This window comes from Micropterus dolomieu, linkage group LG22 (genome assembly GCF_021292245.1).
Source record: "Micropterus dolomieu isolate WLL.071019.BEF.003 ecotype Adirondacks linkage group LG22, ASM2129224v1, whole genome shotgun sequence".
Classification (NCBI taxonomy): domain Eukaryota; kingdom Metazoa; phylum Chordata; class Actinopteri; order Centrarchiformes; family Centrarchidae; genus Micropterus; species Micropterus dolomieu.
This window is the reverse complement of record NC_060171.1, coordinates 29,124,297-29,129,082: the sequence shown is the minus strand read 5'-3', so window position 1 is coordinate 29,129,082 and position 4,786 is coordinate 29,124,297. Positions and strand designations below refer to the sequence as shown.

The 4,786-nt window shown below is 40.3% G+C and overlaps 1 pseudogene; it reads right to left on the bottom strand.

The window, feature by feature from the left end:
• LOC123962234 overlaps positions 1–4,786 on the bottom strand; it is a 7,432-nt pseudogene that overhangs the window by 2,115 nt on the left and 531 nt on the right.

Here is a 4,786-nt window from a genome sequence, read left to right as displayed (position 1 = left end):
GCACATAGCTAACCACTGAAAAACATGAAAAAGCTCAACTCTCTGTTGATGTGTACTTACAGATGCTACTTGCAGCTGCAGATCATTCTTCTCCTGCAGAAGGGACACCATCTTCTCCTCCAGTTCCTTCTTCTTGGCCAGGGCAGTAGCCAAGTCTGTTTGCATCTTCTCATAGTTCTCCTTCATCTGGGCCAGCTCCTTCTCAGTTTCAGCACTCTTCAGCAGAGGCTTGATCTTGTAGTACACCTTCATCCATGGCCAGTGTTTCACATTCATGAATGAGCGGACGTTGTACTGGATTGTAAATATGGCATCCCTGAGGACAACAAGTCATTGTTATGGACAAAGTCATTCTTAATGATTCATACAATGAATGTGCCCTCAAAATGAGCTGTTTTGAACGTACCTCCTTTCTGTCATCTTCACAAACTCCTTTCTCATAAGGTAACCACGGCAGAGAGCCTGAGTCATGGTGACCAGAGAAGCCAGCTTTTCATCTCTCATCTCCTCAAGGGTACCCAGCAGACCGGCCTTGAAGAACACCTGAACAAACAGAAAACAGAATTTACTGTCTACAGTATACACTGTAAACCATACTAAACATTAAATTACCTAGGATTCAGAGAGCGCATAACACACACAATCTTGTAATGTCTTATATCATTAAGAAAACATAGAAAGAAAGACAACAAAAATGTTTTATCTGTATCAGGATCAGATTTGTATCAAAACAATGTACACAGTGAAAGACAATTATGTTAATTGGCTGATGGCAGCTGTGCTTTTTCCAGAAATCTTAAATTCCATATTATTAAGTGAGTCAGACTTTGATTATTGAGGTATGATTATTTAAATAACCATTCAAATTCATTAAAATCATTAAGCAGAACCTTTGACGGAATGCCAGTTTTACAGGGTCACTTGGTGTACATGTGCATTTCAAATGTGGTTGCAGGAAGTAGACAACCAATTTGAAGACAATCATACGGCAAATGAAACATTTACTTTTATGGTGACTCAATTAAGGTACCAAATTTGTTGGAAATCTAATTAAATCTGTTGAACGAGTTAAGTTTAAGGTTTTTTCCTCAAAAATGAATGACAAATAACGGCAGACTTTAAGGACAGAATGAAATGGGGTCCAAGCCTCTTTGTTCAAGAGTAACAAAGCAAAATGTAAACTGTTTTATCAATGGCCACATGATGGTGCTATTTCTCTGCATTTTTTCCTTTACTTGTTCCTTGACTATTGTCTAATTTCCCTTCAAAATGAATTAAATTTGTGTAAGATGTTTTTGAGATACAGATTGGGGAAGAATGGACCAAAAAACATACCGTCATTGGTACGTACAATAAAGTTTGAATGCAGTGATGGTTCTTACCTTGGTGTGTCCGAATCTGTACTCATCATGATTGACATCAATAGAGCCAAGCAGCTTCTCTGAAGCCTTCTTGTTATCAATGAACTGGCCCTCAGGAATGACACTGGCATTGAGCACCTTGTACCTTTTGTGAGAGAGTTAATGGTCAGTGTGAGCATTTTCTTTCAATAGTCTCAAAAAACTGTATTAAAATATTTACTGATACCTCTGCTTGAAGTCACCATAGAGGATTCTGCTGGGGAAACCTTTTCTGCAGATTCTGATACCCTCCAGCACACCGTTACACCTGAGCTGGTGGATGACCAGGAAGTTCTCCATCAGACCTGTAAAAAATACATTTTATAGTGACTTCTTAAGTGAATAAAAAGTATTTTTGTTGAAGCAGCTCTAAATTAAAGAAACCATACCAAGAAATCAAAACCACTCCTCAAAGACTCCATTGAGATTATGTTCTGTATGTACCTGGAGTCTTTGACTCATTGGGAATCAGGCAGCGCACAAAGTGAGGATGGGTGCTCCTCAAGTTAGTCATCAGCTTGCCCAAGTTCTCCTGTAGATCCAAGATGGTAACACTTGTCATGAAATGTAACATTTGTGAGTCTGAGTATGAACTGAGATGTAGTTTATACCCAAGTTTGCAATGTTGAACCTTACCCTGAACTGTGAAGACACAGTCTGCATAGAACCACCCTTCTTCTTGCCTCCCTTCTTGGCGCCACCGGTCTCTGTTGATAATTTTAAGATTGTTAGGGCGAGACATACATAAAACATGCTACAGTAAGATAAAAATATACAGAATCTACAACCTTAAAATCTGTTTATGAAGTTACTATCCTACCTTCAACAACAGGAGGATACAGAGTAGCCAGAAGTTTAACTGAGGACTTCTGGTACAGCTGCACAACAGAATCATTCAGTGGATCCTTGTTCTTGTCCAGCCAGCCGGAGATATTGTAGTCCACGGTACCAGCATAGTGCACCAGGGAGAAGTGGGCCTCAGCCTTGCCTTTGGCGGGCTTTGGTTTCTCAAATGCTTTGTTTTTGCCAAGATGCTGGTCATAAAGCTTATTCTTGAAGGAAGTGTCTGTGGCCTTGGGGAACATGCACTCCTCTTCAAGGATGGAGAAGATGCCCATGGGCTTGGAGGAAATTTGGAGAAGTTTGTCATTAAGTGATACATTAAGTCAAATTAAGAACAATTACAAAGAATCACAAAATTCAGTCATTACCTTTTCAATCAGCTCAATGCAGGCAGCCAAGTCCATGCCGAAGTCAATGAACTCCCAGATAATACCCTCCTTCTTGTACTCCTCTTGCTCCAGGACAAACATGTGGTGGTTGAAGAACTGTTGCAGTTTCTCATTGGTGAAGTTGATGCACAGCTGCTCCATGCTGTTGAACTGTGAGGGGACAAATAATCAGATTAATCTCTTTTAGGCAATAAGAATGATTCTGTCATAAAAAGTATCATCTGCTGAAGTATTGGAAATGAAGCTTACATCAAAGATTTCAAAGCCAGCAATATCCAGGACACCAATGAAGTACTGCCTTGGCTGTTTAGTGTCCAACATCTGGTTGATGCGGATGACCATCCACAAGAACATCCTCTCATAGATAGACTTGGCCAGGGCAGGCACTGAGTTCATCACCTGAATAAAAACAGGGATGGGATTTGAAATGTCCTCTCACTTACAACAGCTTTTATTTTGTGTTAATCTTTGTATCAACATAAAAAGATTCAACAACTAAGAGATAAACTGAACAAAGTTTCACAGACACCTGAGTAACAGAAATGGAAAAAATGTGTCCCTGAACAAAGGGGGCTCTCACAGGAAAGACATTGCAATTTATTGCCCTGGCAACATTGGCATTCCTCATGCCTCCTTGCAGTATGCCTAAGGCACGTTCACGCAGATGAGCAGGGACCCTGGGCATCTTTCCTTGGTGTTTTTCAGAGTCAGTAGAAAGCTCTTTTGTGTTCGTAATTTTTATAACTGTGAGCTTAATTGCCTACCGTCTGCATGCTGTTAGGGTCAATTCCACAGGTGCATGCTCATTGATTGTTTATGGTTCATTGAACAAGCATGAAAAATATTGTTTACATCCTTTACAATAAAGATTTGTAAAGTCATTTGGATTTTTACAGAATTATCTTTAAAATACAGTGTCCTAAAAAAAAGGACGTTAATTTCCACAGTGAATGTCATGTTACAAACCTAAGAGCAAAAACAAAAATTTCCTACCAGTATTTCTCCGATACCTGAGGTACAGTCTGTCCCTTGGTGACAAACTCATTTCCGACCTTCACTCTGGGATAGCACAGAGCCTTCAGCATGTCAGCAGAGTTCAGACCCAGCAAGTAAGCAACCTTGTCAGCATCTGAAAATAGTGATTTATAGTTAATACGTACAGTATGTGATTAACCATCAACAGACACCAGTCGGTGAAGAACTTTACCACTGCTGTTCCCAAACTATTCACTTTGAGCTGACATTAAATACTCACCCTCTGTGCCATCAGGCTCAGCCTGCTCCTCACGCTGCTTCTGCTTGAACTTCATGTTGCCATGGTGAAGCACAGCACCAGTCATCTTGTAGATGCTCATCTTCTCTTCATTACTGAAGCCCAGGATATCAATAGCGTTCTGTGTTCAGAGGAGGTGTCCACATAAAACATAATGACTTTAGAAAAATACATTTAAAGAGCAGTTCTAATGTTGCATTTAATGCACAAAGTATATTTAAATGTTTTGAAGGTCACTCACATCAGTGGCTTCCAGCTCAACTTTGTCATCAATGCTGGCCACAGTGATCTGACCCTGGCTGCACATGGGGAAGTCGTAGGGGTTGGTTGTGATGAGTGACAATTCTGGAGATCAAAAAAAGGGTTAAAAACTCAATAGATTTATATGAAAACTGTAAGAAAGTTTATCACTGTGCAACAACTTAGTCTGTTTACCAATCAGCTCGGGTTTGTGGTTGGTCATCATCTGGTAGAAGATGTGGTAGCCTCTTTCATCAGGAAGCTGGAATGTCACTCTAGACTTCTCCAGCAGATCTACAAATATTGTTCATAAGTCACAGCCTGGCCCATTCTCAAATGCAGTCATTTGTGTGTACTATGAGGATTGTTACTTACATGTCTCAATATCAGCACTAGCCAGTTTGCCAGTTGTGCCGAAATGGATTCTGATGAATTTACCCTGTTTGGAACAAAGGCATTTTTAACATCCCTCCACACAGGGAATCTGTAACAACACCTCTCATGTGTAGAAATCCCTCCATACTTACAAAACGAGAAGAGTTGTCATTCCTCACAGTTTTGGCGTTACCATAGGCCTCCAGCAGGGGATTGGCAGCAATAATCTGATCCTCCAGTGACCCCTAGAATCAAAGTTTAGAAGC